General features: G+C 46.3%; 1 long non-coding RNA gene across 1 annotated transcript; it reads right to left on the bottom strand.

Moving 5' to 3' along the window:
* Positions 1 to 2070: 2070 nt before the first annotated feature.
* Positions 2071 to 4016, bottom strand: LOC126037584 (uncharacterized). The gene is made up of 3 exons (XR_007505759.1): positions 3935 to 4016; positions 2965 to 3099; positions 2071 to 2172 (listed from the first exon to the last, which is right to left on the bottom strand). It is a non-coding gene; the product is annotated as an uncharacterized LOC126037584 (long non-coding RNA).
* Between the last annotated feature and the right edge of the window lie 21716 nt (positions 4017 to 25732).

Below are 25732 nucleotides of genomic sequence, written 5' to 3'. Positions count from 1 at the left end.
CTTTTCGCTCTTCCAGGTGCATCGGTAGCCCATACCCCCGGGTACACTTGCTTTAAGATGTCCTCATTAATGATTCCTTCTAGGGGGAGACTGGTTAAGGTTAGGCTCAATATTTGAATATTTTGCTGATCTTTTACCTCCAGAGTAATTTCTCCCTTCTTGAATACAATTTTTGCTCCCAATGGTTCCAACAAGTCCCTTCCCAAAAGGGCCTTTGGGGAGTTCGGCATATATAAAAATTTATGAATGCCCCACTGTTTTCCTAATTTATATTCTAAAGGTTTACAAAACTATGCCTTTTCACTTTGGCCAGTCGCTCCTTTCACCGTGACATAATCATTCCCCGGGGCATCAAAGCCTGATTCAAAACCGAGTATGTTGCTCCTGTATCTACCAAAAATTCTACCTCTTGTTCTGTTTTCCCTAGCTTAATTATAACCAGTGGATCCGCTAGGGTAGATTCCCCAGGTTCTCGTCAGTCTCCCTTCACAGAGGCTACTGTTCTTCCTGTTTGAGCCCTCTGATGCTCCTTGTTCCCTGGGCATTCCCTCTACCAATGACTGAATTTCTTACACAAAGCGCATTGATCCTTGCCCAGTCGGGGCAAGTCTCGTCTAGGCCCTCTTCCCCTTTCTTCCCGAATAACAGCCATTAATTTCCTTTGTCCTTGCCTATATCCTTCTTCTCTGTTACTAAACACCCTCCGTGCTTTTGTGGTACAGAACAGAGATGTAGCAAGAAAGGAAAAAAAAGAAGGGAGGGAGAACAAAGGGAGAGAGACACAAAGACTGGAAGAAGGACAAAGGGATGGCAGAAGAAAAAAATAGTGATAGGCTACAGGACAGAGATGGAGGAGTTCCAAAAAGACACAGGGAGCATGACAGAACGAGAGTGAGAAACAAGGGACAGAGCAGGACAGCACTGGAGGAAAAAACAACTGTCATTGATAGGCTGCAAGAGAGACATGGAGGAAGAGAGAAAAGAGAAGGGACAGCTAGCTGGAGAGGGGGATACAGTTAGAAAGGATGGAAGAGGGAAGGGAACAGAGAGAAATACAGAAAAGATGGCAAGAGGAAGCAAGGCAGAGGGACAGCAATAGAAGAAACAAGGGACAGGGATCTGGACAGATGAAGAAAAAAGCAGGAGAAACATACAACATGATACGATGGGACAGAAAGTAACACAGAGCATCAGATGATAATAATGACAAGAGATAGAGAGAGACTATGAAAAGCACAGGAGGTTGGAGAGAGAGAGAGAAGACATGAATGAAAAGAGTAGAGAGCACCACAAAGGGTCAGGGAAAGAGAAGGACAACAGAATAAAAAAAACCCTCACATATTACACACATGTTATCCACTCATCAAGCCCATTTCAGAGTTACACAGTACCTCAGCCCCTTTAAGAAAAGTAACACATGCGCCCGAGCCCATTTCGGTGCCGCACCACGCCCGAGCCCATTTCGGCGCCGCACCACGCCCGAGCCCATTTCACAGTTCTCTACCTACAGCTCCAATTTCAAAGTTCTGCAATCACTAGAGGAAGGAATGCACCCCCTTTCCATTAACCCAGCAGCAGCTACATTTACCTCAAGGTATCTACAACTCGCCCTTGGATGCCTAATTCCAACAGACACTTTCACTTACTTCAACAGCTAAGTTTACCTATGGGCACTAAACGCCCATGCTTCCCTCTACGCTTCCCTTTGTGATTACCATTAGTACTGTAATTCCCACAAGGACACATAATTACCTGTCTTTTTTACATTTTATTTTTAGTGCTTCATTTGGTCCATTACTCATTCCACATAGATTCAGCTATGTCAGTATTTCAATCCAATTCTACAATGTACTTTTTCTACAATATATACAAAAGACTTATGGCCTCACTCGTCAAATATTTGACACTATTAGATTTAGTCCTCTTTTAATCACTATTTTTACAAATACATGTAAACTCCAAAAATTTAGCATTACCTGAAGAAGAAATGCCACTATTTAGTACCTGCAATGCTCTACGGAGTGGTCTTTTCCACATTCCTCGCTCCCATTACATACATCGCTGCACATCCAGAAGTTTTACTCCCTGAGGTGACATTACCGCCATGATCCCTGTTCCCGGGCACCAAACGAGTGACCTCCAATCATCTTGACAGACCGTCCACTTCCACACCTCGACACAAAACCAGAAATTGAAAAATATCATTACATCACAAGCTACAAAGAGCAACCAAATATTTTACAAACCCACCACAGACAAATACAGTTACACTCACGCACTTCACAACCCTGGCCTACTCCATGCTGGCCATCTAGTCCAACTCCCCCCACAAAATCCTCAACTGTCTTCCAAAGACCATCCACCGAACAACATATCTCTCTGTGCTGACTGGCAATTACCAGGTTCCAGGGGAGCGCTCCACAGGAACACCGTTCCCGGGAGCCTTGGAAAACAAACAAACAAACAAATCGCCCTGCCTTTGAAAACCCAGGCCCGAGGCAGACCCCAGTCCAAACATTGGCAATCAACACTGCCTCATGGAGCAGCTGGGACCAGGGAAAAGAAAAAATAAATGGGGCAGGGGAGGACACACCAAAAACCAACCCATATCCCAGCTGGGGTTTTTTATTCTAAGTTTGGGGTTTTTTTCCTAATTCCCTGAAAAACATCTCAACTCTACATCCAACCTGAAAGGAAAAAAAACCAAAAAGGCTTAACCACAGAACCCTACAAGGTTAGAGACATTCACAACACACCACTCGTTCAGATCACATGAACGCCAGCCCTCACTCTCAACTCATCCATCATACCGTCCACAGGCCTCAAGAGGCCGTCACCCCGTCTGCAGCAGCAGGGGCCTCAAAAAAGCACCCTACCTGCAAAAACCCAGGCCCCAGCCCAACCTCCTTCCAACCAACCTCCCCACAAACTGCCCTTCCGTTACACCAACATTTCAACACGCACCATCATCTCCACCATCCGTGCATTTTCAACCCGATAATTAGCTTTCACAGTGCCACGTGTCACAGTCCAACCTCCGTAGCGCCATGTCACCTAAACGCAAGGTTCCTTCAAGCACCTCTCGTGCCCTGTCATCACCTGCAAAAACAACACACAAAGCTTGTCAACAGACACTTCATCCTCGAGAGAGAAGTCCTCCACCACTCCCCTACCCTGCTTCCCACCTATTCCAAAAATAACACATCCTCACAGCCAGTGTCCTCCATGACACTTGAAAAAACCAGAGCATCACAAACACAGAGCTGTCCCAAAGTTACCGATCGCTCCAAGACCCATCACGCTGCTACTTAGACCTCAAGGCCTTGACCATTTCTAGAGACTTGCCACAAAGCATCTGCATAAACAAGATGAACACCATTGCCCAGTTCCTGCCTTACTCAATGCTAGTTCACAGTCCAATTGCGATCCCCTCAACTCTGCATGCAAAGAGCCCGAAGTCATTAAACCTTCTACGCTGCCTCTACAATGCCATACAAGACACACACAAACATAGACCCATGTAATTCACATGCAAATGTAATGCCATACAAGGCAGTACTCTTACCTCAGTCAAGGCAAAACAACTCAGAGCCTTGCCATACCAGACAAAACAGAACAGGGCCAATGCAAGAGACTCTCACGTGACAGTCAATACAAGTACAGACCAAAACAATACAAAACCAATACAGAACCATAGAAGGCAAGGCAGTCTCAGGTGGCAATCCATACAAGTACAGAGCACTGCAATACAAAACACAATGCAGGGCCAGGCAATGCGAGACAGTCTCACATGACAGTCGATACAAATACACAACAAAACACCACAGGGCAAAGGCAAATACAGACCAATACAATGCAAGAAAACTGCAAAACACAGCAAAGCAAAGCAGTCTCATAGAGCCACCGGATGCATCTTCCTTCAGAGTCCACTCACAGACTCAACTCTGCTGCCTTCCCCCATCGCTCTGTGGGACACATCCTGTCCCTCCACATCTGAAAAAAAACCAAACCAAACATATTGAATGAGTCACCTGGATGCAGAGCAAGAGGTTCACAACTCCAGAGGTCTTGATTCCATCTACAAAGACCATCTGGAATGCAGCTACAGCCTGTCCTTTTAAAAACAACAACAACAAAAAAACAACACACAACCAAAAAACAAACAAAAAAACAACAAAAAAACCCAACACACACACCCCCCTGCCCACTGTAGGGTTCAATTATATGGAACTTAGTTACTGGCCCTGAAAGTAGCTCATGGTCGCAAGAGAGTTCCAGACACCTTTGAAGGCTCTGAACAGAACAAACAAGAAGATAGAAGAAGAAAGATCCCAATTAGAAAAACACAGGTGCACATTCCACGATAAAGGGAACTTGGCACAACCGACCTCAATTCAGGGGCTTATCTCGACCAGTTGGACTAAGACAAGTTTTGCATGCTCTAACATAGCCAATTATATCCTGTGTGTATGCACGTGTACAGAGCGAGTATAACTAACTGTATCTTATGTTTCTACGCGTGGACAGTATCGATGTAACCAATCACCGCTTACGCTTGTGCGCGTGGACACCACATGCTTGCGTGCAGCAGCCAATCAAAGCTTCTAAACAACTTAGAGAGTTGTGTAAGAATGATCAGCTAAGCTCAATAAAGGGGCGACTTTGATCATCATACTGGTGTTCTATCATCCGGGCCCCGCACGGAGTAACCCTAAACCCTACACCCCACCAACCAAAAAAACCCAGGGCCAAACTTGGAGCCCATCACATGCAAGTCTTAACACCTTAGAGACTCAAATCCGCTTCACTGCCCCTCAACAACCCCTGCCACACGGCTCCAATTGTCTCCGTGAAACACTATCGGCACGGCTGTCCGCGCAGGCCGCTGACGGCTACTCGAGCCGAGATGACTGTACAACCCTCACCTAAACGGTCTAGGCACATCAACGTTTCACCCGTAGACTCTTATCGCTGTTCCACCTACCCCTGACTCCACACCCCCCCAGGCAGAGCAGCTCCAAGCCAAGCACACCGTGTGCAGAACGTCACCACGTGGAACGCCACCAACGAGGTGATTCAACGAGAGAGAAAACTCTCAGCAAGAAGAATGACCCCCGGACGGGAGGCGCCGTCGGGCAAGATGACCTACGGGGCCGCAACCGCGAGGCCAGGAGGCTCCACAGCAGACCCAGAGGAGTCAAACGGAGCGGCCCGTTACAAGACAGCACTGTCAAAACCCAGACGACAGATGCGCCAGAAGCCTGGCGTCGAGACCTAAGGATGTCAGGATGCGGGGAAGAAGTCCCACTCCGAGAAAACGGACGGCTAGAGAGCAGAGCTGCCGATGCAGGCTGAAAAAATGCTGCCATAGAGCACTGACCGGAACCCGCCAAGACCGATCCATGCTTTAGAGCTCCGAGCGCAAGAAAAGAAGCACCCGATTGGCACCAGGCCAATGAGTAAGAGCATTCAAAACCCTAGGGACAGCACCCGAAGCGCATGCCTCGCTCCTCTGGCGCAAAGCGCGACAAGGACATCGAGACCCGAGGAAGGTCTAAGCGCACAAGACAGACTACACAAACTACACGCCACCGCGGACACGGGCTGGAACTGCCCTGCCCGGCACACACGGGTCTCGTGCTGAAAAGCAACCCGCTCCCTTCTCCTGCGCAAAGGCGACTGCTTTGGGACAGCCCTCTCTCCTGCGCTAACTTTAAAACTCCTCCCTGCTATTCCCAGCTTTGTCCCTTCCTCTCAGCCTGGTCCCTCAACTTAGCTTTCAGAGGGCTGAGGGTCCAAATCCATCCTCCACAAAACCACACGGGCTAACTGGGATGTTCCTCAAGGGGAACATTGCTCTTCAACATCTGCAATGAAAAAACAAACACAAACAAATCAGAAAAGGGAGTAAGCATCCCGCTGGCCAACGCCAACTACTTCCCCAACTCCCCCCTCCTCACAAGTGCCACCGTGTTCACTTCCCCGCTCATTCCAGACTCAGACCCTGCAGCCATCATCACTCGTGGTATCTAAGGTACCGAGAGAAACCACGTTAGCGTGGCACTCGTGAGAAGCCATCGGCCCCACGCTCCTCCTCGCTAACCCACAGCTCACCTGAAACGCTCATCCAATTCAAAGATAGCCCACACAGCACCTCCACAACAGAAGGTAAAGGCTGAACCGAGCAGCCCCATAATACTTTGCTATTCAACACCGACCCGGCCGACGACCGCCTCACCTTCTCGGACCGCTCACCGGCATGCAGCTTTTCGGGAGACCTTATAGCAGACTTCACAGTACGTAAAGGGTGCCTATAAGAAACCTGCAGAGGGACTTTTTACAAGGGAGTACAGCCATAGGACAAGGCGGTAACGGCTTTAGTCCTAAGGAGGGTACATTTAGTTTAGGCGTTAGGAAGACGTTTCTCACTAGGGGTGGCGAGGCACTGGAACGCGTTGCCCAGAGAACCTGCGGATGCTCCCTCCCTGGAAGCATTCAAGGCCAAGTCAGATGGGGCTTTCAGCAACCTGGTCTTGCGGACGGCGTCCATGGGGGAGGGTTGGAACTAGAGGATCTTTATGGTGCCTTCCAACCCAAACCATTCTACGATTCTATGACATTCAAATCCAACTGCAAAACTCCTCTGAGAAGGGCTGGTGAACCCTCCTCCCTTTCCCCAGCAGTCCCAAAACTTAAGAAACCCCTTTTCTTCTCCTCAACTGTCAGGAAAGGAACCCCACTGCTTCCTGACACCTCCTGCCCTCAATCTGCACTCCTGAACCCCCTTCAGTGGCTACTCCTCAAGAGCCGCTCTTCTGAGCAACATCCCAAATTCTGGGGGCACCCCCTAACCTACAGCTCCCCAGAGACTCTGAGCTCTGCTACATGCCCACAAAAGAAAGTCAAGTCCCAAGCCTTGTAATCTACGAGGGGCCTGCCACCAGCTGCAAAGATTCTAAGGACAACGTGGCATTCTGTGGGCAATGAGGAAAGGCACCCCAAACCCTGAAGGGCACTGTGCCTCACGGCCCTTCTGCTTTCATCAGTAGTACTAAAACTCCATATACAAATACATACAAGATGCTCACCCTAACCCCTGCTAAACAATGTCACCATCAGTCCCGTTAAGAGAGATAACAACTTACACAGCAGAACTGTTAAAAAACCAACGTTCCTTCTTCAATAAAGTTGGGAATTGCAGGAAAACACAATGCATGAAGAATAATAAAAAAAAAACAAACAACAAAAAAAAAACCCCAAACAATGCATACTATTAAACCATCTTTCTACCCCTGAACTGATGCAGAAACTGACACTAGGCCTAGTAGATGTAGAAATAGAACGTATGTTTAGACTCAGTGTATTGCTAAATAAAAGACTCAGGAATTTGTTAGAAGGTTAACAACTGCCTCCGTAAGTTGATTTACGTAGACAAGCCAAGGACATAAAGCACAAGATTCCTGTGTCTGTAATATAAGACAAAATAACATGCCCTCTTTGAGGAGGTATTCTGTTTGATAAGAAAATATGTTCTGTCTCTTGTGGTGACTGAGCCAAAAGCTAGGTGATAAGCAGAGAAGTTGTTTGTGGGGCCCAGAAGGGGATCGTACTGCGCAAACTCGTACAACAAAGTTCAAACAGCGGACAAGTGAGGAAGACTATGGAAGACCACCAGAGGACTCCAGAAGACCACCGAAGACCTTCAACACGCATGCATAAAGGACATTTACATATGCTAATGACTTCTCGGAAAATCAATGAATATGTATATTATTTCTCAGAAATTTTATGAATATGTATGTAAGGCAGGTATTTAACCTATACAATTAGTCCCAGCCAGAAAGCACATTTGGAGGAGCGATCCTCCGTTCTTCCAGCGCTGCAATAAAGAATACTTAACTCCATCACTGAATGCTCATTTCGAGAAACAGAACACTCGAAACAAAATTACTGACCTGAAAAAAAGAAAGGGGGAAAAAAAAAAACCTGCATACAAGTGTGTCGTGGTTTCAGCCCAGCCGGTAACAAAGGACCACGCAGCCGCTCGCTCACTCCTCCCGCCCCCCTCCGGTGGGATAGGGAGGAGACAGAGGAGAGAAAAGGAAAAAAAAAAAAAAGGAACCTCAAGGGTTAAGATAAAGGCAGTTTACTGGGACAACACAAAACAAAATTGCAACAACAACAACAACAGTACTAACGAAAGAGTAAACAAAAAGAGTGATGCACAGTGCAACTGCTCACCACCCGGAACCCAACGCTCCACCACTTCCCCCACCGAAAGTCGAGCGCTCCCCGGGCCCGATCCCCATTTATATACTGAGCATGATATCACATGGTATGGAATAGCTCCTTGGCTAGTTCAGGTCAGCTGCCCCAGCTATGCCCCCCACATCCCAGGTTCCTGTAAAAATTAACTCTATCCCAGCTGAACCCAGGACAAAGTGTTACTTTCTACCACACATGCTGCTGAACCTTGACTGGTCCTGAAGCTCTTACCTCAGGCAGACACCTCTTCCCAAAGGGCTGAGCCAGCTCAAAAGCTGCAAAGCACTCAAGGAAGAACTGAGCACCAACACCAGAGAAACCCAGGAGCACAATGAGCTCCCTCAGCAGAGGCTGTGGCTCAAATACCCCCGAGCCCCCGCCCACCACCCTTAGCACAATCCCCTGGGAAAGGGGAAGGGCAAACCACCAGCAGCTATAAAGTCAGCTGGAGGAGCAGCAGCACTGTTCTCACCTGCCTTAAATTTACAGCAAATGAGACCCTGAACAGAGAAAGTGACCCTTACTGACAACGATGATACCTGCTCCTGTGCTACAGCTACACCTATTGCATCAGCAATGGGACCAGGTAGGGAATTCAACTTAATTTGTCTGGGGCCTAGATAGAAAACAATAGATGCCCTTCCAAACTAGGTAGGAAACTAGCTCATTAAATGCAATGACAATGTTGTTATCAAAAATGATGTGCTTTAGTTTCCTATAAAAAAGCCAAAACACTCTGGGGTTATGCTTCATTTCTAGCAAGACTGTGCATACCTCCTTACTTCTACCAGAACTACCTTCTGGATAGGAATGAATCAAAAAGCAGAATTAGATCCCTTAAGAATTCCGTCTCCAAAATATCTCTGGTTGCAAACCAAATTATTTCCTGTGAATAGCCAATGATGCAGAGTCCCCCTGAGCATGTCTCCAGCTGACTCCCTTAACAGAGGTACAAGAGCCCCAAAGCACAAAAGACACCAAAAAACCCCCATGGAAATACATGGGGGGGAACAGGCAGCAGCCATGCCCTACAAGGACAGGCCAGGGCAGGGCAGGGGGGCAACAACACCCCCTGCAGTCATGCAGGAAAGGGTCAGCAGAAGCCACACCCCCGCGGTTTGGGGTGGGGGGGAGGGGGGCTGCAGCCACAAATGACACCAAGAAAACATGGAACTTCAGGGATACACAGCGGGTGGGGGGAAGGGGGTGATGCCCCCACCAATCGGCATGGGAAAAAACTCACAGGGAAGGTGGGTTAGATGGCTAGTTTGCGGTGGTAAGATATGTGCACAAGAACATGCACAGGCTGGGGGGGGTCATGCATGAGGTTTACCTTCACCAGGGGCTCCACCCAGGTAATCCAGAGTAGGTAACCTCATCTGGGATAATCTGCAACAGCAATTCCGCTCTGGGTTCTTGACCCAACACCAGATAATCCACACTGCCTGCCCCATGGAGGGGGTGCTTCCCACAGGATGGGGCATCTGTTGAGCATCACCACACCCTTATGACAACACATCTGAAAAATTAAAATCACAAACTGTATTTCAGCATATTAAGAAAATAACACCAAATGAGTAGAGGAATTCCAGCAAAGGGGGAGGCTAGCAGCTGCCCTAATTAGGACTCGAGCTAAACAGGTCAGCTCACAATACAACACTTCCTTTAGAATGTAGACTGATGAAAACTGGTTTGCTGTTAGATAACTGTATAAGTGAGATTTGATAAATGATCATGTATTAACATTATTGTTGAAACAGTAGACAAAGGGTACCTGGGGACATAATTACAAAAGTGTAGTGAAGTGACTAACTAGTAATTATTCATAAGTTTTGCAGTTCTTTGCTCTTATGACTAGATGTTCCTGTACACTAAATGAGAACAATGCTGAAACTGACCACATGTGATTGAAACTGCATTAAGCTTCAAGATCAAAGAACAAGGACAAGAATAAAGACTTCGAGGACAGCCAGCAAGAACTTCAAATAGGTCGGTGGTCGCAAAAGCAGCCCTTCATCTCAAATGGATCCTTCATTGCGCATGATTGGATGTAGGCAGTACTATGATAATCGGTTGCCGTCGTTTTTATGTATATGTGTACTAATCTGATTAATAAGCAATTAGTTATTCTATATAACCTGTTTGTGCTAAAGCTGTGGCATGCACACTAGGTGGAACTATCCCCCGTGCATCCAGCACTGCAATGAAGAATGCCCGCTTTCTAAAACTCCAAAACGAGTCTTAGGGAGTTTCTTTGACCAGCTTTTCAGTATCAGAGGTACAAGGGAGGAAAGAAAAAAAAAAAAAAAGAAAAAATGGGCAGGGGTGTGGGAAAGAGAAGGGACCAGGGGAGGGAGGGGCAGGGAGGGACCAGAACGCCGAAGAGGGGAGACGGGGCCCCAAGGGCCCAGGGCTCACCACAGCTCTTGTTCTTGGCACTGCCAGGAGAATTTGCCAGTTCAGATGCTTCTTTCTGCTCCTCTCCTGCTCCCCACCTCTTCTGTAACTCCGGCAGCACGGCCATCCTCCCCCTAGGAGTAACACAGGTCTTGCAAGACGAGGCTTCCTAGGCACGGAGCCTCGCTCGCTCGCACGCTATGTGGCCGTGCGGCATACGGACCCCGCGGTGCACCTCAGCAAGCCCCAGGGTCTGCTGTATCCTTCTGCATGTGGCATCAGGGTTGCAGGAGCGACAGCAGCCAGGCAGCAGACGCTGGCGAGAGATTTACAACAAAAAATAACGCCTGGTTCAGGTGACAGCCTGAAGGCAGGCCACAAGAGACCCAAAGCTGCTTCGTGCCGGAGGGGCAGCTCTGTTCGGCAGGAAAGGCCGCGGCCCAGCGCACCAGATGCGAGCGGCCCACCTGCAAGCCAGCGATACCCCGGCGACCCTGGGGCTCGGTCGGGGTGGGCACCTCCGTGCTATCAGAACGCTGCTCTCCTAATCCTGCACGCACGCAAGGCTTCTTGCGCGGGGCTTGTCTCTTATCGAAAAGATGCTGCACAGTGTTACTTACCGCCCTGCCCTCTGGCGTGCAAAGTAATCAGACGTGAGGCAGGGAAAGCAAAGAGGCCTGTCAGGATATTAGATGTCCTCAGCAGAGGACCATAGAGCCCTCGAGGTTCCATCTTTGCTCCCTACAGGAGCGTGGCTCCGCACTCCTTGCCGCTCCTGCCAGCAAGCGTCACAACTGCCCTTTGCCGCCTGCAACACGGCCCCAGTACTGCCGCTTACAGAGCGAGAGGCACTCGCTATAAAGCGGCGATGAAGAACAAGGACGGCCCGTCGAGATGGCAGGAGGAACACAGAGAGCCTCCAGCATTAGCCAGGCAGGGCTTGCAACTCACCTCGTGTCCTGGTTTAACGCCAGCCGGCAACGAAGGCCCACGCGACCGCTCACTCGCTCCCCCGCCCCCAGCGGGACGGAGAGACAATCGGAAAGGGCAAAAGTGAGAAAACTGGTGGCTTGAAACGAAAACAGTTTAATCATCATGAAAAAGAAACAACAACAACTTGTAAGGAAAAGAAGGAAAAAAAATTACAGAGAACATGGTGCAGGCAGCACATCAGGGGTCTGGAGCCTGATGGATGATGGGGGGTGGTGGTGTGGAATACGGAGGAGGGAAAGGAGGGAGGCAGGGCAGGAGACAGGAGAGCAGGGGGCGCAGGGGGAAACAACTCGTGTGGGTTAAAAACTCGTGTGGGTGAAGGGGGTGGGCTGGAGCAGCGGGGAGCATATGGGGGAGACACGGACACAGGGGGTAGGGTATGTGTGGGTACAAAAGTGCACGGGGTGTACTAAAACAAGTTGTGCTGCTTCACAAAAACATGGTCCCACCTGAATTCAGTAGGGTTTCTTCTGCTCTTAAACATTAATCAGGCACTTAAAGCCTTCAGTAGACTTGTAAGTCCAAACCTCCAACAATTTACGTACTCTTATCATTTCTGATATCCATGATATGTGAAAATAAATCTTTCAGTTTAATAGTTGTCACTGAGAAAGATACGTGTTAATCTAAACCACACAAGGGGAATAATATCATGTTCGCCATGTAGACTTTACTAAGAGCTTGAAATTAACTTCTCAGGATCTTTTAAGCTTCTAAGCATAAAATAATTAGTGTAGCTTACAGATGTGGAAGAGAAATATTTTGGTATCATAACCAAAGTAGTCTTCTCCTCTATGAATGGCAACACAATCTGTAATACTGCATCGACACTTCAAAACCCATTCTGTCTCTCCCCTTTTGTCATCCAATGTTGTCTTTTAGATATTTCAAGAAATTCTTTCATGGTCTATCCCATAAAATGAGAAGTAGATTATTACGGAAGAGCTCCACAGATAAAAAGTTAATGCATTAGACTAACTGTGATATAAAAATCACTGGAGATATACTTATGTGTGATGTTCTGATGAATTATCTAGTTGTTTACAGTTGCTAGGACTTCTCTCAGTAGTAAATCACTGGCAATGTGCATGAACACGAGAAACTATTCATGGGGCACATTCATCCTTTAGCAGTTAAATGAAGTTTTTAAATCACAAAATTGGCTGTTACACAGTCTGTGTAAATTACATGATAGTAACCCAAACCACAAGACCATGTCTCTCCTACTTTGCTCTGTTGCAGAAGAATCTCAGCTTGCAAAACACATCAGTTTTCTGTAACACAGATAACCAGGGTTCACACAGTCAGACTTTTCAGTTAGAAGGCCACAGAAAGAATCATAAAGAGACCAAGTATCTTTTCCTTAAGCATCCTGTTTACAGACAGCTATGTTACCTCCAAGTGCTATGAACGTTACTTTCTCTAAAACTATCTTCCATTTAGTTTTCCTTTTTTTTTTTTTTTTTCTCCTTTTCTTCCCCTGAAAACAATCTTATAGCTTAATCCTTATAGGATTTTTTTCAAGTTTTGGTTTTTTCTAACGAGTATCAACACATGAACACTCTAAATAGTTTCAGGAAGGTCAGTATTTGCTACAGTTGCACTTGATCCAACATCCCACTTTTTTTTCCACCAAGCAAAGGAGTTCAACCAAGTTTCTTTCAAGAGCCATACAGGAGAAAGTACAGATTCTGCTCTGTCTGCTAACAAGCAGGCGAAGGAGCTGCTACCAATTTGAATACTATACAGGCTCTGCTGTGCCCATTTTCAACTGGGGAAGAGAAATAGCCCATCCTGTTTGAATATTTAGGTCCACTTTTTCTCATTTGCAAAGCAGATCCACTGCCTTGGGAGACTGACCAGAATTACCTGGAACAAACATTATTTTTGCCTAGGATCTGTTTGTTAGTTGAGAAAACAGTCACTACGTCCCTGTGATAATATGACACGATTTCATCAAGACATTTCTGTCTCAAGGGGCCCAGCTGTATTTTATTTTCTAGTAACACAGTATCTATCCAATTCCGGTCTCTGACTTAAGAGATGAGCAACATGCAATTTCTTCAATGTCTACTTATCACGTGAGGAAGTCAACAAACCTCTTTTCACAGTTACAAGCACTTTTCAAAGATGTGACATTTCGCTCCTGTCATCAGCTGACCCTGAACAAGTTGGAAAATATAAAAGAATCAATAAATGTGAGAAAGACCTATGGTATGAGGGAACCCAGACAAACGGGTGCAGCAGCTTTCTTCCCTATTGATTGGAAAAGAATGCTGTTTGGCTGCTGCTTCTACGGATAATCCACAAATTATTTGCTATTCTTCTTAGCCAAAGGGCTAAGGCAGTGCCATCAGCAACTTCATAATATACGCTGAAACAAGAAGCAGGTATTACAGCTCCAAGTCTGAGGAAACAGCATCAATGATTAAGACAGCTCTAACATGGAAGGCCTGGTAAGTGGCAGTGGTATAAGGCACTAGCAATTTATCAGGACTCTCTTTCAAATGCTGGCATTTTCTGTGACTTGGATTTTGCCTATTGTTATGAGATCATTACATCACCTATCACACAAGTGTAGCTTTGTTAACTTTCAAAGAAAAGCTGCTAGACAATATACAACACAAAGTTAGACAAGCGAGGGAAGTACACAGTGATGTCACAGGCAATCTGGAATTGGGCACCCGACTTGAATTCCTGGCTTTGAAAACCTCTCTCCAAATGACTTGCCATCCTTTCACTAAGATCCAGCAGCAGTTCTCTCCTGTGCCTCATGCTCTTCTGTAGTCAGCCAAAGCCCACGGAGCTGCACTGTAAGCTTGAAGACCAGGGTGCCAGCTTCGTGTCCTATTTCTGTCACCTAGTTCTTATGTACCGTTTCTTGCTAATCAAAAGGCCCAGTGAATCCTCGTCACACATCACACTTGAGGTAGTACATCCAAGCATTATTTCTGCCGCGCTACATTTGCACGGATTAGCTGCTGAACCCTCCAGATGATGTACTGCTTTTCAAGAAGGGTGTAGTATAACTGGTGAGGGTCTACAGTAAGTCCAAGAGGGTGCTCAACGATGTACAGGAGTCTGACTTCAAAGCATAAATTGAAAAACAGCCTCTTAAACTAGAAAGGGCAATACTGAAGAGAAAGAACAATGTTTAAACTCTAAAAGGTAGCTATAAGGAAGAACTTTTCTGTGCATCCACTGCACACAGTTACACGGAATCATGGGGCTTAAATTACAACCTGAAAAACTTAGGGTATGTGGCAATCTTTGCAACAGTAGTAATAATTACAGGAAATGTTTAAGAATAAATTAGGCAAGCATTTGTCAAGAATGGTACAGAAAGTTGATCATTCACCTCTAGAATGAGAGCAACATTAGACTATCTTTAAAAGTTCTTCTTTCCCCACTGCTGTCCCTCTCCGTATTTCTACGCTCATCCAATACAAGCATCATCCCCAGCTGTGTACTTACAATTCTATCTGCATATGCACATGTCTAGATATGCACATTTATTTCTTCGTTACACACAGGTGAAGGAGACTACTCAGAGGTAAGCCAATTTACATAAACAGCTTCTGAAAGTAAAACACCTCAGCCTCTTGCAAAACGTCAGCCCAACAGAACACCTGGAGCGGTATGTAAATCCTTATGCCAAAACTGCGTTCTCTTAAATCTTATGAAAACCATTTCTAACATAAAGCCTGACCTGACTGGTCTATTTTCTGACACTCCCCTTCTCTGTCATCAGGTACTTATTAGATAGTAAAACAACTGACGGGGTAAACACCATAACTAGCACAATAGCTGACTTCCGTAGCAATTGCATATCAGGTCTGAATAAATGTGAGTTTAGTAGGTAGATACACATTCAGAAATGCACAAGAACTGAAAGGAGTAATCTGTAACTGGTAGACTAAGAACACTGCAATAGCATGCAATGTAAATCAACATGCACCTATAGGGAAGGGAAGTACAGAAACATTCTTCTGGATTGAAAAAAAAAAATATACGCAGCAATGGTAGGAAAAGGTACTTGGAACGTGGCACTTTCAATCCACTGAAACAATGTCTGCAACAGCAGTAAGAACACTGGCAAACTACCTTCTCTGTTCCACAGGGCCTTGAAACCCATACGCATTGTCTGTTGCCAGTTGCCGTTAGGAAACAAAGGCGCTGCGATCAGTAGAAGCGTGTAGAACACCGAAAATGAAACTTTTGAGTATGTCACATGCAAGATCCTCATTCTCCGTACAGTCTACAAGGTTACACAATTGTAAAATACTTTGTAAGAATGAGAATCCTGACGTTTGCCTTGGATTAAAAAAGTTTCAAAACTCCGTTTTGAGTTTTTTTTCCAAGGGTTTTAGAAATAAAAGCATCTTGGTAAAGTGATTTTCACACACTGCACAGACACAAGCAGTGTTTCTCCCACTGCGAGAGGAGTATCAAAATACTCTTATCTAATATGTTATAGACAAGAGTGACCAAGGTCACAGGAGAATCTGTACTTTCCCACTGATTACAAGGAACGGGCCAGCTGCTTTGTGCCTCCTATGCAGCTGGAGCATGCAGTTGCCTGGTAACTTGTTCTGAGCTATTGCATCTTAATCACGTATAACATGGAGGAATACCAAGCTGACCGCTTAGGTTTATCAGCCAAAACAGTTTACAGCAACACAATAGTTTAGAGCAATTCAGGAAGTTTAACACTGAATTTAGGTATGCGCTTATATGGTTTGACGAACAGAACTTTTATAAATGAAAGGGAAACAACAGGTGACTTTAGAGCATACAAAAGGTATAGTCTACAAACCAAATATCAATTATTAGCAATGTTTCCCTGTTCAAAGGGCATCACTTAATGTCTCAGACTCAACAAGCATGAACTGACAGACTGTTATGATTTGAAAATTTTAAAAAAGTTCTAATAGTGTGCCCAAAACAGAGCTGTTTCAGTGTTCAGGCTAGACTCGTTGTCTCCAGTAAATACATATCTTAATTCTAACACAGGATAAAAAACGATTTATAAATTTCCTCTTGTAAAAATGAAACTGTTCCAATCACCCTGTTCACTCCTATTTAAGATATTAAATAGGGCAAATCAGAAGTAACTTGAACCAATCCCTCCCACCCAGCTATAAACCAGGACCATATACAGCCCTTGCAGACTACACAAGATCCTGTCTCATTCCAGCCATATCATTAGCACAAGCTGTGCAAACCCATGCAAATCAACAGGTTTTCCAGGCATAAAAGCAGACTCCAACAGCAGTTAAGCCACTTCTTACAACTGACAATGTCATACTTCCATCACTGATTATAGCACAAGAACAAAAGAGAATGGGTCTTTATTGTCCTTCATGAACTTGAGGGGCTGCAAGAAACCAGTGAAGTTACAAGCCTGGATTCTGTAATGTCGCTATCAGCATAATTTCCAGATCAAAGATCCGGCCTCCTGTTAAGATCATCAAACATAATTTTGAGTTCAGGGAACAGGTCATCACAACACTATGTTAGGTAGAGTATAAAACCTTATCATCAGATTCTCAGCTAGTTTAAGTCAATGTATTCTGTGTGTTCCGCTGAAGTCAATGAAACTAAACACACTATCATAGGAAAGAGATATTTCAGCACGCCTCAGACCTGGAAAACTGTCTTGAAAAATGCCCGTAACTTTTAACACAAATTCTCTGCACTTCCCACGATCTCTCAACAGCGAGCAGTAGTAAGACCCTAACAGTTACTTGCAACCTATTTCTTGCATAGCATTCATTTTTATTTTAATTTTAAAAGGGGCAACTAATACATAAGATTTTTGCAGCTACTCACAAAAAATCAATAAGCAAAGACATTTGTTCCAAGACTTAAATTTCTTGTATAATTTAAAAAACTAGCAAAACTCTGTAAAGTAAAATAGATACATTTACCTACTAATGTAGGAAACTACAGACAAACTTCAGGAAATGACCAAAGGTGCAGAGGATAGGCTAATGCCTATTAGCATTAGGTAGAAAAACAAGGTAGAAAAGGTAGAAATGCCTATTAGCATTAAGGTAGAAGAACAACAACAACAACAACAAAAAACCCCCAGAAGTTCTACAGAAAAATGAGTGAGCAGCCCACAGCACTGGCAGACAACAGATTTTTTTATCCCCGCTTCCTCCACCCCTTCTTCTTATCCCCCCACCCCCGTTTTTTTTTAAAGGAAATAATTATTCTATTCTGAAACATATTGCCAGTGATGCAGTTGAAGCCAAAAGTTTAAATGAGTTCAGGAGAGAATTAACCGAATTCTAACACATGTGCCAACACAACCGCTATAAAAAGCATCTGCATCATGGTGAAATGCAAACAGCTACTCTGAGAACGACACATTATTATTCACTAAATTTGCCTTTTACCCTGTTGTATAGTTACTAATGTTGAAAAGAGTCACTGCTGTGCAAGAAACTAAAACTTACAGCGCTTTATGCTCGGAGAGAACTGTGGCCCATCAGCTCGTGGCTGTGAAGCCTTACAACTTAACACGTTGCAGTTGCACACCAGCAAGTTCTGAGGTGGACTGCCGACTGTATTCAATAGTCACAGCTTATGTAGGAGGATATGATAAACTTGACTTATTTGCCTTTAACCGATGCTCCAAATATGTTAAAGTCGTTCTTAAAGCAGGTTACTGGTTTGATTACCCTTCATACAAAATCCTCCTTCAAATGGAGGTTTCTCTTCTCTTCTTTTCAGATTTAAGGCATGAACAGAAACCACACCTGCATCATCACTGAAATCAGTGCCTATTTTTCAATAAACTTTAGCAGCAGCATCAGAATTCGTCCTCAAGTACCGTTCATAAAGCAAATGCTTCATTCTTCAAAACTTTTTTTAGCAAAGGTTAGTAATGCTGTACCACAGACACTCACGCCCAGTCACACATGTTCTTCCCGAGACTGTTACGCAGCTTAGTATTTTAAAAATCGCCATCCTAACTGCGTACCTGATACTACTGGTTCTCCCCTTTTTAAAGTCTGATGTTAAGGAAAAGCTGCAAGTCCTACAAAACCAGGCAGACTTGCTTGTTCATGCCAAAGAGGAAAAGGTTAAGCATTATTAAAAAATAAGACTATTGCCTACCTTTAAGTATCCATAAAGCTATCAACATGAACCGTATGGTGGCTTGTTAGCATCGCTATTTGAACACGGGCATGCAAAATGTCCTTCAGTTAAATTCCAAACTCTATGAAGTAATTGGTGGGCAATTCCCCAAGGATAAAATGTCTATCAAAAGCCAACAGTAAGCCAGAAATCTCTTTCCGTTTCATAGGGTAAAAAAAAATAAATACAGTGAATCCTGAAAAAAGAAATAGATATTAGACAGGGAACGCCTATATACTTATAGGGCAAGTAATAAAACATTTAGTGTTTTGATTTTATTTTTTTTTTATGTCATCACAATAGTTAGACAAACATGGAAACATTTGCAACAGCAATACTTGGGTCACTTTAAAATCTTGGTAACACTGAAATACAGGGCAGCGAAAGCTAATGATGTGGGGAGGGGACTTTAGGTCTTATTATTTTCATACACATTCACACACACACACACACATATATCTATATACACACGCGCACTCCACAACTCCAAAGAGCTATCTTAACTATGTCTGCCAGTAAACGGAAATAGTAGGCAGAAAGGAACCATATCCATACTAAGACAGTTAGCTGTGTCGTAAAACTGAAGATCACTGCAACCAGTGCCATCTTAAAGAAGAAGAAAAAAAAAAAAAAAAACCAACACCAAAAAACCTGAAAGGAACCATCGCTGTGCATGTCATAAGCATGAAGTTATTTTAACCTGGTGACTACTCTGCTCTATACTTTAAGCATCGTGAAGTTTTTATGTGTTTTTAAGGTCTAAGGTTACTATTTTAAATGACCTACTTGTAGTGGCAGCCCAAGTAGCATTCTGGAGAACACCACAGTGCCCACAACTTCTACAGGTCAGTGCAGTCTGATCAAGCACTACATTCCTAGGGGAGGAAAACAAAAAAACACTACCGCTCATGTATTCAATTGAAAAGCTTATTACCTGCACCTTCCAAAGCAACAGGCTACAGGAACACTGAATGCAAAGTAAACCAGACCCATCTGGAATAATCTGACCTCTCAGCTCCAAGTTACACATCTTTCATTTCGTATTTTAAGGGATTAACAGCATTTGGATGCACAGAAACTGTCTTTACAGTGATGTCTGCAGACCTCCGAGTCACAAGTTAAAAATGTCTTCCTAAATTATAACAGTATTAGCACTTCCTCTGAAAGGAGTGAAAAAAACACAACCAGGGAAGGAGGAAAGTGACACACCACCAAGGTTTTTTTTCCCAGAGATAACAAAATCCTGAGAGAACAAGATGCTTGTGCTATCAGAATAAAAATCCCCAAAGAAACAAAAGAGTTTACCTTCCCCTTGGAAAAGTTACTTTTGAGTCAAGATCTGCTCTTTTTCTCTCCCAAGCATGAAATCTCTCTTCAGCTTAAGACTCTCTTCTACTGCAGTAGAAATTTAGTGCACATGCTGGAACCTGGACAGAATCTTATTTAAAAAAACAAACAATACAATAGTACTACAGTGGCTAGAAATCTTTTACATATTCTGATGAAAAGACTCAACTTATTTCTAGGAAATAAAGTGTTTGGGGCCAAAGCCAACGCATGATGTTCATGTAAGGTTAAATTTTTATTAATTTTTTTCTTTTTTTAAATTGATATATTGAAAAAAGCTGGAGAAGGAAGCAGGGACAGAAATGAAAAACCATTCAGGGAGTCAGTGGTATAGACTGTCAGCACGCAACCTAAATATTGTAATTGCAGATCACATAGTCAGAACAAGCCAGTCAAAAGTAGCACACTCCCTGGGAGAGGGGCGGGAGTCTCTTCCCCCTTGTCTTTCAAGCCAAGACCCAACTAGCAGAAGGCAGCTTTTCTGTCAGATAAAGCAAGGCAAAAGGATCATGTACAGCAACTTCCTTGCAGCCTCTTGCTCCTGAGCACCCTTCTTCACCTCTTTCTCTCTTTCTTCTGGTGATGGGAAGGCAAAGCATGTTCTGTTCCTGTGAGCCCATACTGCTTGTCCCTATAGTCACAGCAGGCACCTGTGATTCCTCTCCGAAGACATTTACGCATAGAAATCAGTTGAGTGGTGTGTTACGGAAGCATAAGCTGCAGTGGACGTGATTTTGAATCAGTTATTGTTTTGCCCATCATGACAAAATAAAACCGGCAATTTCTTACTTTATAGGAATCCTCCTAAAGTAGTAGTTGCCCCCAATCGCTGTCAAGTTTTTGTATCACAGGAGAACAAATGCAGCCAAAAGAACATCTTCTCTAAAATGACCACTCCGAACTGCACAAGCAGGCAGGCGCAGGCAGCTCCCGATTTAATTAAGCGTATGTACACAGCACCACTTAGTGGTGCAAGCGGAGTCACCGCTGATAGGAATGAGAAGCTTGAACACCAACCTTCCCTCCCCGGCCCCCTGGACACTGCAGCCTGATCTTGACAAATTGACCGCCTGGATAAAGAAAGCTATCTGGCAACTAAAAAGATCCATTGTACTTTTCTGCTCAGTACACCTAAAGATACAGATTCACCCTCTAAATCTCGGCCAATTTCTTGAATACCACCAACACTCAGAACAGGTTTCAAATGGCAACGTGGCAGGACAAAGTAATAAATGCTTATCCTTAAGTCTGCTAACTTTCTAAACCTTTGCCTAGACCTTAAGGAAATGTAAAAACAAACAAACTACTGCAAAGTTCAATACGCAAGCCACGCAAAGTTAAGGCTATCAAGTAGGAACCTGATTAAGAGTATAAATCATGCAATAGCTACTCTATGACATGGATGTCCTGAACAGATCATCCTCTACAGTGTAAGTCCAAGGTACAAACCCATCAGCACCTCCTTCCCTCTCTGTATCGCTGTGGTTACCTGCTCTGTGCCCAGAGCCAAAAAGAATCCCGATGTTGGAGTTACTGTTCCTTTTATGCCCAGCCCCATACTTCTTTCCTGACGGAGAGGTGACGCACCTGATTTGAGGTGGAGTGCAGACAACCTTCTCATCTAGTGCTGGGCAGTTTATTTGTCCCACAAACAAACCCCAGGAAAGAGAATGCACGGTTGGACGGGTGCACTTGAGATTTTGACCACGCGGTAGCACCGTTAACTGCTGAAAGAGCAGGACTCTCTGCCGCTCTGTGTCCATGTCACGACTGCCCTCACGTCCCCAGTCTGCACCCAGCTCCTCCAGGGTGTGCAGAGGGGCTTCCAGCCCTGGCTCAGCAGGCGTCCACATAAGATCCCCCAGCCAAGAGGGGGGTGTATGCTCACCTGCCACATCGATACCATGGGTACATTAAAAGCCACCCCCCAACTCTTTCCCCAGGAGTGATTGGGGGAGGCTCTTCAGTCATCTGGCTGTAAACCCCCTCCCCCTCAGGGAGACCAACATCCAGGCATGCCTTGCTCTAACTCCCCAAATCCACTGCCCTCCGAGGAATAAAAGGCGTCTGGGCCACTCCCCCGGCTCTAATCTGCAGATATGCCTGGCTTCCCAGAAGTAGGCTGAGAAAGCCAGCATTAAGGCAGTCCTTCCCACGCCCAGATCCACAAAATCCTCAGAGAAAAGAAGAAAAATAGCCACTTCACTGCAGCATGAAGTAAATAAACTTGGGGGACACAGGAGGCCAGTTCTCCCGGGGTCAATGGAAAGGAGGGCTAGATGCAACGTATCTGAGGATTTTTCCATGTGCACAGCTGAAACAGCCATGTCTCAAGCAGGGATACGTCCCATTTACGGCAGTTCCTCCCCACTTCTCATCCCCAAAAGACAAACTCGGGCCTCTGCCTTCTCCGTGTGTAGCTCCCCACTCCCTTCAGCATGGAGCTGCGAGGCTCTGGGTTTGTGGAGAACCACAGGTGGGAAACCGAGGCTACTAATGGTGACCACAGAGAACAGACCAGCTCGGAGGGGGCGAGGAGGGCTGATGCACAATTTCTACGTTTGAATTTGTTGGGAACTTGGTGGGAGTCACAAGCTTGCAAGCCACAACCCACAAGCTTGCAAGGCAGAACCCCAGCTATCCAGGACATGGGCTTCCCAAGATCACAAACCTCCGGGGACGGGGACGGCGCCTGCGCCGGCGAGCGAACGCCGGGCTGCCCCAACGCGAAGCACGGCGCATGCGCCCGGGAGGCGCGTCCGCACGGCTGGTCGGGGAGCGGGCGCAGCGGGAAGCCCGCGGAAAACCACGCGAAACCGGCAACGCTCCCGAGTCTGACCTGGTCGGACTCCGGGGGCCGCGAGGACTACGCCGCGCCCGAGAGCCACGCTGCTGCCCGGCCGCCGAGTCCGCGAAAAACTACAGCTCCCGGCATGCCCCGGGAGGCAGCCTGCCCTGCTGCCTGACCCCGAGGGGACGCCGCTTCCGTTCCCCCCCACCTCCCCACGCCGGCGCAGCGGCAGTTCCCGCCGAGCCCCCAGCGCCGCTCCGGGTAGCTCCGGCACGGCGCGGCCCCGCTGCCGCTCCGTGCGTGCAACACGGACCCCGCCGTCCTCCTCGGGGCTTTCCCCGGGACCCGCCGGCCGACTGCGCAGCCCCGCCACGGGGCCCGGTGAGCCCCCCCCCCCCGCGCGCCCGTTCTCTCAGCCGCCCTGTCTGCGCCCCCCCCCCCGCGCGCACGTTCTCTCAGCCGCCCTGTCAGCGCCCCCCCCCCCCCCCCCCCGCACGTTCTCTCAGCCGCCCTGTCAGCGCCCCCCCCCCCACCCCCGCGCGCACGTTCTCTCAGCCGCCCTGTCAGCGCCCCCCCCCCACCACCGCGCGCACGTTCTCTCAGCCGCCCTGTCAGCGCCCCCCCCCCCCACCCCCGCGCGCACGTTCTCTCAGCCGCCCTGTCAGCGCCCCCCCCCCCCCACCCCCGCGCGCACGTTCTCTCAGCCGCCCTGTCAGCGCCCCCCCCCCCCACCCCCGCGCGCACGTTCTCTCAGCCGCCCTGTCAGCGCCCCCCCCCATCCCCGCGCGCACGTTCTCTCAGCCGCCCTGTGAGCCCCCAGGGCTCCCCCCCGGCCTCGGCACAGGCGGCCCCCACCTCCCCCGGGCCACCCCCGCCTCCGACGTTCGCGCTCCGAGGGGCGCCCGGCCCCGCTCACCTTCTCCCTCGGGGCAGCCGCAGCCCGGTCACTGCTCAGCTCCGCTCCTGCCTGGGCTCCCGGCGGCCCCTCCCCCGGCAGCCCCTCCCCTTGCCAGGGAGGGGGCGTCGCCATCAGCCTCTCACTGCCCGCACCTGCGGCTCCTCCAGCCCCGGCCCGCAGCTGTGGTACCGAAACCCGGAACCAAACCCCTCAACACCAAGGTGAAGTGAAGCAGCAGGCACTGCCTTGACTGAGTGACAGATGTCAAGAGTCATCTGATGTGGAAGAGGTGTTAACTGGGGTCAAAATACAGATTTTAATACCCATCTGATTTTAGTTCTAAGACTTGGCGATTGCCAGGTATCATCTTTTCGATTTCCCCAGGTCCACCCGCGAGCGAGGCCACAAGGGAGATTTCTTCCAGAGAGAGGATAGAGTTATTAAGTCTCAAGACCACGATTTGCTTTTCTCCTTCATGAAGAGGTGAGTGGATCATATAGCATCACTAGTCACCCAAGCAGTTAAGCCTGAACTTTTCACCTGTCCTTTAATGCCGTCAACTCCAAGCTAAATTTTTCCCGTTATTAAGAGGGGACCAAAGATCATGTGAAGTATTATTATCCTTTCTACAAATACACCCCCATCTTGGAGCTTTAGCTACTAGAGAAGGTCTTGGGAGTTTGGGGTCAGAGGAGCTAGCTGCAAGTACAAACTTTCATACAGCTCTGTTTAGGATGTGTGATGTTTCTCTGGTTGTCTAAACCGGTCTAAATTTCCACAGGTGGTCCCAACTCTGGGTGGCTCTAACAAGGATCCTGGAACTCCAGTAAGTTCTAAACATCGTTTTATATTTTAAACATGATCCCAAGTTCCTTTTTGCACTTGTCTCTACAGTTTTGGCAGCTGACAGCCCCTAGGGGTGCTTGTACAAGTTTCTCCCGAAGGGCGAGTAAATTAATTCTTTTGTCCGTGAGGTGGATGGTTTGGTAACGTTATAATTCACAACGCTATAATTCCTTCTTTCAAATTTAAAAAAAATAATTGCCTTTTAAATCCATCCAATTTAATCTGCTAAAATGATTCTCGTTGTTCTACCTCTTTTCTCAAGTTTTGGTTAAATTCAATGTCAGTATTCTCCACGGAACTAGATTTTCATCTGACTTTGGAATCGGAAAGGCAGGCTGTTACCGAGGTTTGTGTCTTTACAAAACTTTGAATCAGTTACAAAACTAGATTATTTTTTTTAATTCAAATTACAAAACCGGTTAATATCAAGATGAATAGCTCAAACAATAATTGTTTCATTTTGTTTATCTCATGTTTAGAACCCCTCAAAAAAACCCACATACACCCTCTAAACACACAAAAAGATTATTGCCCTCGACAATATTCCTAATAGCAACCCCAACATTATAAACTTTACACAACTGTTTTCCCAAATAGATAACGTGAAACTTACTTATAGTTTTTCCGTTTTAAAGGGACAGTTTCTTTAGACTTCCAGTTTCTTGTTGGGTGCTTTCTTTATTCTCGAATAATGAAGCCAAGGTTCTTCTCCCAGACCTTTACTGCTACAAGTGTTGTTAAAATGACTCGATACGGTCCTTTCCACTTCTCGGTGATTTTATATATATTCAATCTCCTGGTCGGAAGGGATGCGCTGCTACGTCCAGTTCTAAGGGTCCAGCTGTGGAGACATACTGACAAAGTTCTTGAAAAGAATTGCTTAAAGAAATCATAACACCTTTTAAAAACATATCTCCAAAGGCACTCAAGATACTCAGAACACAGGACTCTTGATATGGTCTTTCATACATTTCCTAAAGACTTGGCTTTTCTTTCTCTTCTGGCTATACTCCGATTCTTAATAGAGCCACGGGTAACGCTTTAAC

Source organism: Accipiter gentilis, chromosome 4 (genome assembly GCF_929443795.1).
Source record: "Accipiter gentilis chromosome 4, bAccGen1.1, whole genome shotgun sequence".
Taxonomy (NCBI): domain Eukaryota; kingdom Metazoa; phylum Chordata; class Aves; order Accipitriformes; family Accipitridae; genus Astur; species Astur gentilis.
Note: the sequence above shows the minus strand (reverse complement) of the source record. Positions and strands in the feature narration are given on the sequence as shown.